The sequence below is a fragment of the Neopsephotus bourkii genome, unplaced genomic scaffold (genome assembly GCF_033783945.1).
Source record: "Neopsephotus bourkii isolate Nb327-2 ecotype Australia unplaced genomic scaffold, CSIRO-AGI_Nbou_v1 NB_1346, whole genome shotgun sequence".
Lineage (NCBI taxonomy): Eukaryota > Metazoa > Chordata > Aves > Psittaciformes > Psittacidae > Neopsephotus > Neopsephotus bourkii.
This window is the reverse complement of record NW_026901826.1, coordinates 453,895-467,580: the sequence shown is the minus strand read 5'-3', so window position 1 is coordinate 467,580 and position 13,686 is coordinate 453,895. Positions and strand designations below refer to the sequence as shown.

The 13,686-nt window shown below is 38.3% G+C and overlaps 1 protein-coding gene across 1 annotated transcript in view; it reads right to left on the bottom strand.

The window, feature by feature from the left end:
- Nucleotides 1–10,887, bottom strand: part of MID1 (midline 1) — a 243,164-nt gene extending 232,277 nt beyond the window's left edge. Inside the window, exon 1 of the mRNA XM_061366462.1 lies at nucleotides 10,669–10,887. The gene's annotated coding sequence lies outside the window, so the exon portion shown is untranslated. The remainder of the gene's footprint in view (nucleotides 1–10,668) is intronic.
- Nucleotides 10,888–13,686: the final 2,799 nt, after the last annotated feature.

Sequence of the window (13,686 nt, the reverse complement as noted above, 5' to 3'; positions counted from 1 at the left end):
CTGGTGCCCTGTTATTAAGCCAGTCACATTTGAGTGTTTCATTGTAAGAGTGAAGCCAGTAGCTCACATGCTTATGTCCCGCCACATTAAAAGCTGTTTGAACTTTTTCCAGAAACATACAACGTGGTATAAGAAGCTGCCAGTTGCACCAGTCTGACATAAAACAAGGTCCATTCAACTTCACGCACAGAGCAGTTGCTGCAGAAGCACAGTCATTTCCTTTATAGGACCATATTTGCCTGCTTCAACAAGCAGTACTTCAAACAGACTGAATTTTCCAGAAATTGCTGCAAAGAAGGGAGGCACAGGAAGAAATTACTTTATAACGAAGCAAGAATTTGGGGTGCAGAGAAAGAGAGAGAGAGAGAGAGTCACCACCGTGGACACAGAGTGTGTCTTGTGGAGTTGCCCTCCTGGTGATGTCTCATCGGCAGAGAGTGTCCTCATGGAGGTGTAGTTCTGGAATCATCCTTATGTCAATGGCTCCCTGATGGTGTGTCTCTTGGTGATCACCCCATTTGTAAAGAGCTGGGGGGAGTACATCTGCTCTCCATGTCACATATTACACGTTCCTGGTGGACCAGTTTCCCAGGTCTTGCAGCCAGCTCTTTGGCACACACGTGTCTGCAGCAATTCTTGGGATAATAGCTCACACCAATCCTCAAAGTAATGGACAGAAAAGTCTTATCTCAGCTCTTTCCCACTAATCCCTCAGGCAATGGATAGCCAGTTCAGCTCCTCACGCCCTTCTCCCAGCCAATGGATATTGGAGTTTTATCTCAATTCCTCCCACCCATCTCTGAGACAAAAGATAGGTGGATTTCCATCTCAGCTTCTCAGACCAATCTTTGAGACAATGGACAGTGGATTCTGATCTCAGGTCAGTCTCTCACAAACCACTCTTGTCAGATCTGCTTTCTGAAGAGCTTTCAAACACTTTATGCAGTTCATTTGCCAGTGTACAAGGGCTCAGTACACAGTGCTTCACCACTTACTGTGGAAGACCATTCCACATACATACTGCTCATAAATCATAAAGGTCTCTTCCAAAAATTGTCACACACCATATATTAACTTCTGTATGTTGATTAGTGCAGTTTGAGTGCTTCTGTAATACTCATTTAACATCTTTTGTTATACACACTGGGATGAAACATTGCAAACAATTCCTTTTCTTCATGCCTTTGAAATCTTTTCAGACAGCTGCATTCTTTGTAGCCACTATTTTGAATATGAGGCAGCTAATCACCGCACTGAAAAACACCATGCTCAAAAAGGAAGTCTTGATTCTATTGCTTCAGTTTATTAGTTTGCACCTTGATTTTACAGCAATATATATGGTGAAGAATACCTCTTGAAGCAGAAAGGGATGACTTCATAGGAGGGCAGTCCATAATCCCTTGTAGGGGGATGTTATAGGTCTTGTTCTAATTGTGAAAGGCACAGCAGTAAAAGCTTAATATAATACTGCATATGAATAGAAGTTGGGCAAAACTTAATTCATAAACACACTTCCCTCAATCTAGTGTTTAATGAGTTCAATAGGGGAAAATGCTGATACCCAACTCTTTAGAAAGTTCCTTTTATAATAATAAAACTATTATATATTTTATATATAATAAATATAATATTGATATTATATTTTATAATAGCCTCTGGACATGTATAGGCAAAATGTAATATGCTTCTTTCCCAAGAGACAGTAATTGAAAGCTGTAGTAAAGACTGCCATCACAAAACAGTTTTTCAACAGTTACATACTGGTTGCCTAAGACAGTGTTCCTCCCTTCAGAATAAGGATCATGTTAACTCAGAGACCACTGTGGAAGACCATAGCTTTCCAAGAGCAAGGAACAGAAGTACTTTATGGCATCCCTTTTGCAAGTCCAGAGTCATCAATCACATGGTCGTACCCAGATATCTAGGAAATTCACAGTGGCCATCTTGCCACCTAAGCTAAACACTGGTCTGAAAAACAGACTAAATAACAGCCCCCTAACTGCAGTAAGAAGGAGGGGAGCACATTCAGCCTCTGCTGCCAAGAGATAACTTTGAACAGTGTGGTATAAAGTAATTTGTTCTGCTAACAAATATCCCTGCTGCAATCACTTTACACCATCCCCATTAGGGAAAAATATTCACAGACAAGTGGAAAGGTGTACTCATTCAAGTGCATATGTGTAATAGTGAAAAATTCTTTTCTGCTAATAAAAATATTCACCTATCTTTCTAAAATTAATCATATGAACTAATTTTAGGAAGGTCAGCAGTTCAATGTTAGCCATTTTATGACCTAGACATCAACAATTAAGTAACAATCATTTAGGAATTCAGTTTACCCAAACTCACGAAACAACTGACCTCAGAAATGCGAAGTCATTAGAATGTTAGGGGAAGTATCAAGTAGAAGAAATTAATCTCACTTCCAGTTCCCTGTTTTCTTTTTATCTTTTTACATTCTCCTTCTCTCGGATCATTGACTTTAATTTGGGACCTAACTGGTTGACTGCCGTGCCTTGTATTCTCATAGTGAGCTTAATGGAGATAGCACTATGGTGGTACATCATTGATCAACAGTAATCAATGACTCAGTGCTACTACATAAACATGGGAGAGGTACTAATTTCTTGCCCATGGCACATCAGCAACACATTTTACACAACAAACCAAACACTCTAATTTGCTCTCCAAGGAGAACTTTATCACGCAACTCTGCCATTTACCTTCTACTTAAATACAGTGCTTGGGAAAACAGTCTTCTCTCCAGCACCAAAACAAGCAAGTTATTTGCAGTGGTTACATTTTCATCTACAGAGATGGTGCAATTCTGTGTTTTTTTTGTGACTGCATCACATAAACTATACAGTAAGAGAAAAAGCTATGCATTTTATAAACTAAGTAACAATGGTTTCACATATGTAACTATCCCCACTTAACTTTGGCATGATTTTATTAGGTTTTGCATTCATTCATGTAATCTCTGTATTTGTTGTTACGAAATGCTAATGTTAAAATGGGAGTATTTACAATAACTCTTGAGACTAATAACTGGATAGAAGCTAAAAGCAAAGTAGCCATTCAAAGTTCCTAAATCCCAAAGCAATGAATCTGTACTATTAGAATGAGCAAACAGGGCAGCAGCAGGCTCCCACTGCCTTTTATACTGTAGACACAGTACCAGTCTGAAGCTGCTTGTTCTTCTCTGCAGATAAAGGCTACCTGTGAAGCACCAGAGTCTCACCCTACTGATCTGCTAGCACCTGGTCAAAGTATGGGAACTGGGGCCATAAAGTAAAGATAAGAGGAAATGCAGGCCCAGCTTTTAGACACTACTACAGCACTGGGACATGGCCATGAGACATGCTGGAGTGTGAAACTAGGAAACATTTCTGGATTCTATCCTAGGGACAAAACCGAAGTTGTAGGGAGCAATCACAGATGTGTAGGTCTGAGAAGGTCCATGTGAGGCCATTTCCTTGCTCACAGATCTGACATTTTCTTTGAGTAACCCATTCCAGTGCCTAAATACCCCTGTAGCTGTAGGATTCTTCCTGAAGTCCAAAAAACCCCCACTAATGCTGCAAATTCCTTTTTGTTCCACCCTCAGCAGAGATGAGGAAAAATTAATTGCTGTCATATTTATAACTATGTATGTGTATTACAGCACAGTTTATTCTCTTTTCTAGACAGTAATTTACCAAGCCGAGTTCATGCAAGTAGCACTTGGATAGTAAAACCTCTGAGCTGCCCAGTTGTGGCAGCTATGTCTAGTTCTGGCGTGTTCATCTCTTGCTCTCACATGAAGGTAGCAGTGGGCAGCAGGGAGAACTTAGCTTCTCCTTGGTCCTCTAGACAGAATATTAGTTCATAAGAGTCCTTGTACAAGACATTCCAGGAATCTGTTTTCAGTAAAAACATACTCAGTCCCTCCTGTGCAATGTTTTCTTGTTCCAGTTTTTGTTTTCTGTTAGCTTTTCTCCAGTTTGTATGTTTCTTAAAGTATTATGCATAAAACTGAATAAAAATATTCAAGCTGGGAGTTTATCTCAGTGGAACAGGGCAAAATATCCTCATTCTCTCGTATACAGTACCTTCAGTAATGACTCCAAGAATGGCTTTCATTTCAACATTTTGTCATATTTGTGGTAGTCCAGAGACACTCCTGTTGACTGAATTATCCCCCATTTTCTAGGTAAATTACACTTTCTTCTCCAGCTGTAGCAACCTGTGCTTCTTCTGGTTCCTTTCTACCTTCTTTATTTCAGACCAGCTTGCCAGCTAGTAAAAAACACTTTCAAATTCAGTTCTATCACTCTCAGCCTGGGTGATGTACTAGAAATTTAGCAGATTATTCTGACCCCATCAATTAAACTTTTCAGCTTAGTAAGCCCTTTCTAGAGAAAAGTTTTTATTTTAATTTTTATTATATTACAGCAGTTCTGAATACCCAAAAGTGTCTTTGAGTGAATTAAGGCCTGTGCAGCTGATGGCTCTGCTAGACTGTAATCTTTCATTTCTCCTCATGTTTTATTTCTTTAGTTCTCATGTGACATAGACAAAATGTTCAAAATGAACTCTTCATGGAACAGAAACATAAGAACTAAAACCTTGGAGGCATGTTAGCTTGCATTTTAATTTTGGAGGGTTAATTTAACAACTGTAAGTCATTTCACTGCATTCATTTTCATTAATCTAAACCAAAACAATCCTGTTGTTAATTCCAGCAATGCACAGTGGTACACATTAGAACCAAAATGTTACATCTCCAAAACATCAGTGTACCTACAGGATCCTGCTGAAAAGTTAGAGCTCAACAGCTAAACTTATTTCAAAATTTCAGTAACCTTTCAATTCAAAAGAGCACTGTAGACTATATACAGTGATATAAAAATGCATCTGTTTTTCTTAAATGTTCTGTTCTATTTCATGCCATGAATATGATGAGATTCTAGAACGAAGGATACAGAGGTTTCATCATTTTGTTTTCCAACATCAAATGCATTTCTCTGTTCCCATCATTGCTGTTTGATATATGGGTACATGCCAGTTTCACTGCAGTCTTCTTCTGTACCAACATTTACATGACTCCCTTCAAACCATTAAAATCCCCCACTAAAATACGAAATAAATGGTGAGTCCATTACTTGTCAGTTTTCTCTTTTGTATATGTCATATATGTCATCCCATAGGACATACATTTTACTGACACATGGTTTATTTGGTAAATTAATCATACATGCTGCTTGAGTCCAGTGATTTACATCATGTAAAAACAGAACATCTTAAGCAACACATGTGCAATAAAAGCAAACAGATGTTTGCAGCCTAAGCATTGTGCTAATGGTGGTGGTATGGCAATGTATCAAAGGCAAAACGTAACATAGCCAGAATTGCCCACTGGAGTGTTAAGCACAGCTGCATAACTTTGAACCAACAACCAATAGGATATCCCAAACCACCCTGGGTACATTGCCATACTTAAGGTAAAAATTCATAATTAACTGCTAATGCCTAAACTCCCCAGCTAGGATGGGATGGAACTTCTTATGAATGAGACAAAGATAACAAAGATGTAGCAAAGCAACAGCTCATTTTACAGAATTAATATAGCAGGAATGCTACCGTTGTTTCCTACCTAGTGAAATTAAATGTGTTCGCCCCAAAAAAAGAAAAAATGAAAAAAAAAATCAACCTCGGGAGGCCTGATCTGAAGTTTTATATGGAATTTTCCAGGCTAGGCAGCTACAAACTGAAGTGTTAGAAACTCAGCAGCCAGAGCATATGCATCACTGGAGGAGCACAGTGGACAAGTTGTGACACTTCCAAGCTGATATCCCAAGCGCTCTGTAACCCAGTGCATTACCAACAGGAGTGCTCTCAGCCTGTTGTAATGACTGGAACTATGCATGAGGTGTCAAAAATGGCATTTTGTTCATACCACTGAATGTGAATGGCATTGAACCCTAAATGAAGCTGAAGTTTGCGTAATTATATGTAACAAAAACAACTGCCTTTTTTATGCCTATATCTGACATCTAAAGGACCAATATCAAAACCACCACTGAGTAAAAGTATAAAAATCCTGTAAAAGGAAGATGCTTATTTGTTCAAGGGAAATCCTGATAATGCAACTGATCTAAATACAAATACCAGTTGCTGCAGCTTCTGTGCACACAATCACATGAGAGCAGTAACTTTTTACTAAAAAAATTCAACAATTTAGATACATATGAAGTGGAACATGTGTTACAATATCAGATATAAATACACTGGGAAATAAGCATCTGCTTACGTACAGGCTTTCAGCCTCAAGTATGTTCTTAAACATCTTGCTGAACATAGTACATTTAACATGAAAAAATTAAAGCATGGAATCACACATTTTGTCAATAAGTGTTTATGCATTCCCTTACTTGCAATACCATCAAAACCATATTTAATATTGATATTTTAATGAAAGAAAGCACACACCAAAACAGCAGGAACATATACTCTAAGCAGCTGGTAGACTCAGATCTTAACACATGTTGTGTATTTTCAATACCTCCTGTATGAGTCTCAAAGTAGTGTGTATTCCAAAAGTCTAACTCTCATAAATAATTTTGAAATATAACTTGGAATTAACACAGAAACAAATTCAAAGGATAAGCTTTCATAAATAAGACTACTTTGGAGATAGCACAGGACCAGAGAATTTGGAGGGGTTAATTTTCAATTTAGTAGTTTTCTGAACTTTTCAGACTGAATAAACATACAAGAAGGCATGATAAAAAATTTCACATCTTTATCACAGGCTTTTCAAGCTTTACATTTCTCAACCCTTTTTAATTAAAATACTTGCATTGCTCCAGTCCTAAATAATTACATTACACACTGGTGAATAAATATACAGATGTCACAGACTTCTTTTTCTAATCCAGATCACAGTTTAGTGTCCTCTCATCTGAGAAAGTGCCTTCTTAAGCCATTCCTCAGCTTTACACTGCCCAGCTTTTTGCCTCCTTCATTTGCATGACTCTGAAACACATACACTCAGAGAAGCTGTAATGCAATGCTACACCAATGGCTTCTAGCAAGGAACACAATGTCTCATTTTTAGGCCATCATTGCAGACTGCGATCATCATAACTATATCCTCAAACCCAGTGGCACAGCAGAGCCAAGCATTGTGGTATGAAGACAGCAGCTGGACTTAAAAGCACAACTCAGATTTGGAATGTTATTTTTAACTTTGAACTCCAGACATTTACCCAAGGGCAGAAGAAGACTGACACACAAGTTAAAAAATAGAAAAAGAATAAAGAAATAATTAAGCAATACACACTTTGCGGATCTCACAATCTCAGAATAGTAGAGTTAGTAAGATGAACTCATCAGACAGAATAGGATGCCCTTCCTACAACACCTTATCATTCGTCTTCAAAGCCAAGATGTAACCTCATGCAATAGAGTGAACACTACAGAAGAATGGGAGCTCTTGCCCCCATTCTCTGGACACCCATCTCCCTCTTGCATTATTCTTAGAATTCTTGCTTAGAGCTCTGCAACTGCAGATGGCAATTTTCAATTAGGTATGTGCTTCAGGGGAAATAAGGAATTTACCAAGGTCACTTAAGGGCAATGAAATCACACATGCCATATAAAATGCTTACACTACAAAATGATAGCATAATGGAATGGTAAAGCCTTTAACAAAATCCTAAAGGGAGCACGCAACTAGTACAGCATGTTCTTTTATTATTTCAAGCTCTCCAGTTACACCTTGGAAAGCCTAGTCCTTTTTTTATTGAATAAATGAAAAGATAGCAGAAAAAAAAAAAAAAAACCACAAACATGACATGCCCAACTGCCTCTTACAAATGTGTAAGAGCACTCAGCTTCAAATTATACACAAAATAGAAAATGAAAGTATGAGGTCATGATTGTAAGTCAAGGAAACACACACACAAAAAAAATACTAAAATACAAAAACCAAAACCATATTACTTCATAGGATGAGCAGATTACTTAACGTGAAAAACACTGAAGACATTTAGTATGTTCTTTCATTTCTAAACAAAGAAAGATACTATATGCAAAATGCGTCAAGTGCTCTCCTATTTAAAAGTAACAAATGAGCGATAGTTCTTATGAATTAACCCATCAGTAATACAACAAGGAGGAAAAAGATAATTTATTTTCAAGTAATCAAGACTGTCAGATTCGAGTATTTCTGTTTCACTTGTATCAGTTACACAACCAAAGCTGGTACCATGGTTGTATGCACAGACCTGCTGCGCTCAGAGCCTTTGCCTGAGTTTGGCACATTCATCTCCACAATACAATCCAACACAACATAATTTCTGCACCTTGAACACACCTCTGTCATTGTAACTGGTATAAAGAAATCCTTGAATAAATAAAAAATTAATCTTTAAACAGGGTCAGAATTAATATTCCTTTTTTTTAATCAGTGGATGAAACATGTCACCTATTAACATGGATGGGAGACCAGTGTCTACAGCAAGAGGCTGGTTTGCAAATGAGGCAGGAGAAAGGTCATTGTATAACCCAGCCATAGCTACTGGATTTTCTTGTGCTTTGAGATAACAGACAAGATAAACCCCACACTTTAAATTGCTTCATCTACTTTGCAATTCTTTTCTTAGTGTAAATAAGGGTATATTTCCCTGGGATATATTGTCCCCACTTCCTGCAAGAGTCGCAACCACAAAGCTTGCCTAGGGACAAGCTGCAGCCAGGACCAGCCCTGCACTAGCATGGCCACACAGGTAGCTGCTCAGATCCTAGAGCAGAGTAAGCTCTTTTCAACCAGAATATGCTGTATGGCTTTGAACGTTCTATCTTGCTTTGCACTGGGAAATCAAGAGACCATTAATGACTAGCATAGCTAGGCACCAAGTTGATGGGGGCAGTGGAATTTGCTGGAGAGACTTGAGAAAAGGTGATTTAAAATCATGTTTCATTGAAGTCTTCTCCTGCCCTTTAAATTCATGCTTTGGTTACTAACACCCCTGCTAAAAGTCTTTTTCCTCTGTGTTCACACTCAATTTACAATAATAAAGGTTATCCACAAAACCACCAGGATGAGAAGCAGCAAGGTAAGTGAAATTTATGGTCCTGGTTCACTAGCTCTGCATTCTTTGCTGTGGTGACTTCTACCAAGACCTAAGATGTTTCATGACAATGAATCTTCAGCACTGAAACAGATTTTAGGAACTGGCTACCTACTTTGCAACACTGATGCACATATGAAATTCTTTAATGAAACTAATATGGCTATTCTGTTCCATTCCCATTAATAATTCGCTAAACATCCCAAGTCAGGAGTTTTGAAAAGTCTTCCACATAAATGAATGGGAATCTGTATCAACACAAGTGAATTTTAATTCTGACAGTTCCTTGTTCTGAATGAATTTTAAACAGATAATACCATATTACTAATTTCAAACGGACATTAATTCATAAAAATCAGGAATATTTAAGAGGAAGAGGGTTTTAAATAATAATCTTCTTTGGTTTAGCTTCTAAGTCCTTGGGCATCGGAATTTATTTTACTTTCTGACTTTAACTCCTAGGAAAGATGTAGCTACATCTCCCATAACTACTGCATTCACATCCATGTACAGACATACATATAAGCAACCATGAAAATTAGTGAAAAGCAATCATATGTCTCAGCTGCTGAGAAAAGCATAATAATTTTGCAAATGAACTCCACCTGTTTCTGACTAGCTCTCTGCACTTTGTTTTTTTTTTTTCTTAGGAGGTACTTAGAGAAGTCACCTGAAAGCATTTTTCTATTCCCATCTCTTATGCCATAACTGCATAAAACTTGCACGAACTTCCACAATTAACATGCTGATACTTAACAGTAGCTCTCCTGAAGAGCTGCACAGCAGTACTCTTCCAACTAGAAAGCTGTTTAAAGGAAAATTTCAACTTTATTTTCTCCAAGAAACAATCTCTTTCTGTCTCTGTGAGCCTGTTGTAAAGATTATCAGAATATACAAATGCATCTTAAGAAACACACATCCTTGTTTTGAACTGGGGCAATTGTAGAAGAACAAGTTTTGCTTACATTTCCTAGAAGGGTATTTGCAGGCTTATTTTTTTTCACTCACTGAGAAACCCTTATTGCTGCAGGAACTTGTATTCCAGCAAACACATTCCAGCTATGCTGACCAGTTGCATTCATACACATCAAAATAAGAGTACACAAAAAACCCGGGAATGCTAAACAGGCACACTTTTTACAAGATGTACATTTTAAGATAATAAAAAAATAAAGTCAAGGACTTCTTTTTCCAAACACGCTAGGATCATAACACTGTGCATTCACGGAGCTTCAGCCAGCTAACCAAAGCATCTCAACCTTATTCCCACTCTCAGCTCACATCTGTGTTCCATCAGAGATAAGAAAGTTTGAGAATCTCTCAGGTAAAACGAAGGTGTATCCCAATTAGAAGCACATGGAATATCAGAGAAGTTAAGGCAGTTGTTCACAGATGCTGCTGTACACAAGAAGCACGCTGTTGCTTTGCAGCCCTCATAAAACAAGCAAGCTATTTTTAAGAGGGAACAGCATTTCCAGCAAGTCGCCTCACCCCGCGCCTCTCCGCGTTCTGCCACTGACACCCTCCAGCTGCAGGGAACCACCTAACATACCTGCTTCTCCATTTTCCCCCCAGTCAGTTTGTCTTCTCTTTTCCTGAAGCTGAAGAAGGAATGGGGGCACACACACACAACCACACAGCCCTTCCCGGGCGGGCTCCGATCGGCTCTGCGCTGCGCTCTGTCCAGCCCCGCTCTCTCCGCCCGCTTGCTGGGGTGTGGGATCTCTCCTCTCGCAGGCAGCCCTCCGCTCGGCTGAGCTCATTTAAGTCTAACAGGTTTCCTTATATAGGTAAACACAACTTGCATTCCTGGTGGAAGAGGCTAACTGGGAGTAAGCTTAACTTAGTTAACTCCACAGATACCAAAGGAGTCTGAATGCCTGAAGTTTGCCAGCTCAACTCTGTGAAGGGTGTTCAGAGCGGAGGACATTCTCCTTACAGCAGTTTAGCACCTATTAAAGTATTGCTATTCCATTATTTAAAGCTTTAGCAATACTGATTACTATGCCAGCATTGCATTAAACACTTGACATTTTCACAGAACATTCAGCCTGCACCTTACTCCAGGAAAAGTACATGAGGTGACGGTACATTCTGACAGTGTTACAATAATTCTACCTCTATTAGTTTTCATGTACAGTTTGTTATATATGAGATGTTATATGAAAAGGCTAGGAAATGAGGATTGCAATACTGATATAAGGAGAAAGAAGCAATATAAGGAGAGCTTCTTTTATGGTTTTTCAATTCCTTTCCTATACAATGCAATAGTTAAACCTCTGGTGATAGATCTCTCTTTGTCAGAGAGGTGTGATTGAAATATATTAACAGACACACCCCTATCTAAACAGAGAAATGCAGAGATAGAGGAAGTACCCTGAACAAACATACAATATTCTGCACAGCAGTGACACTTGTATTTCACATGCTTTTTAATCCTCTTGCCTGCTCACTATTCACTAACCCCCCTTCTGCAAACACAAGTTACATGTCTTGAAAGAAATCCAACAGGCAATTAGTTAATTACAGTGAAAAATCATGTAATATGTTTCCCTTTCTTCTATTCAGACAAAATTCACCTGTTAATTATGACCCTTCTACAAGCTAAAACAATATGCAGGGAGGAATAGGCAGCAGAAAGCATGAGGAAAGGAAAAAAGAGGAAATAAAACAAATGATGGAAGGAAGCAAAATAAAAAATAGGTGAAAGCAATAAAAGTTCTTTCCCCAGATGTATTGCCTGTAACTCAAAACAGACAAGAGACACAAATTTGGCTTCCTGGTGACCTGTGGAGTGTTAAAAACAACAGAGTACCACCCAAAACCTGGTAATTATCATTATCCAGTGGACTACAGCTCTTCTTATCCCCATGTAATATATGAGTTAAAGATCGTCCAATAATATACTCCACAGAAAAGTTATTCCTAATGACCATTCCTAATGGTTTCAATACTTTTTTAGTTATAATTTTCCTCTACCCCTGAGGCATAAACATTCAACCTTATGATACTGCAGGAGCTTGGCTCAGAAGTTGAGAAAAATGAAAAACAATACCAATAAAAGCTGTAAGACACTCAATAAATTTATCTAGAATACTCTCTCTGCACAATACGTAGGGAATCAAGAATATGTGGCCAGGGGCTTGTTGTAATGGTCTTCATGGGACTCTTTCAGGACACATAACTCACCTGTGGCTTCGCTGCATAAGAAGAGTGTTTTGGCCTTGCCAAGTTCATGCTCCTGTGACAAAGCATTTGCACTGGACTGCACAGCCATGTATTCCCTTACCACCAATGAGCTTGTGACCTGTTCCTGAGCGAGTATCAGATTTTCATGTGAATCAAGCCAATTAAAATTCATCAGATTCCCAAAACTGCAACAACAAAGGAATTTTTAAAGGGTGCTTAGACTAAAATAGATGTTACTTCAAGTATGGCTGACTTTCTGTCCTTAGGCTAGCACTTCTCCTGTTAGCCAAACTGAGCCCACAATAAGCATCACATTCATTTATTCAAAACCACTCCCTTAATTAAGGATTTTCCTACCACTTTTCAGTGCCCATATATGTGCTTTATTTTCCCTATTTTCAAGCCAAGAACTCAACTAGCAGTCATTCTATACCTGACGTATCCCCTTTCCTTTCATCCTTTGACCCAAACCTCAGTCATGGGATTTGGGGTGTATAGCCGGGCATATAATCTCATACTTTAGTTGCTGACCCCCAGACTGCAATTTCATTAGATGGCTGGCAAAGCATGATAAGTTTCCACAAGTCCTGCACACACTATCTATGTAAAAGAGAATTCTTTAGTTAAAAAATACTTGTAATAAAGTAATTATTTTTTCCTCAAACATATCAGAATGAAATGTACTTACACTTTCATTGCATGTGTCTGCTAAAGTGTTAACAGCAGTTAATTATTGTAATAGATACCAGTCAGACCTTTTTTATTTCTATACCTTTCTATGAAGGTCTTTTATACACACATATATATATACAAAATCCTGAAGCAATCCGGTTAATTCTTGAAGCTGAGAGTAACCTAGACTTATTACTTCCATTTACTTTGCTGTCACACATGCATTATCGGCAAGTAATGCCAAGATAACATTAATAACCTGGTAACTGTTCTTTCCTGTTCTCCAGGAAGAGGTCTAGTAGGTTTGAGACTGCATTCAGAGATGAAGTAACAGGTCTGAGGAAACCTCTAAAATATGTTATTTTTACTGTAAGGATTGAAAGATTCATCAGAAATGAATGCAATGTATGATAATGTGTTATTTTCTTTGTTACAGTGCTCCAAGCTGCTTCCAGCAAAAGCTTAGTGTTAAATGGATACTCTCATTCCGTGTGCCATTAGCTTGTTTCCTGTGCACTATTCATACAAATGGTTTATTGAGGTTAGCTTAGTTCCTGTCATTTAGATAGTAACTGTTTGTAAGCCCAATGACCTTTGTCCAGCAGAGCCAAGAACCATAGTCCCAGCCAGAACAGCAGTGGTTGATCAGTGTACTACTGTGTTTCTCTTTATTTCCAGTTACATGCCTTTCTAGCTGTATTTTCTTCAT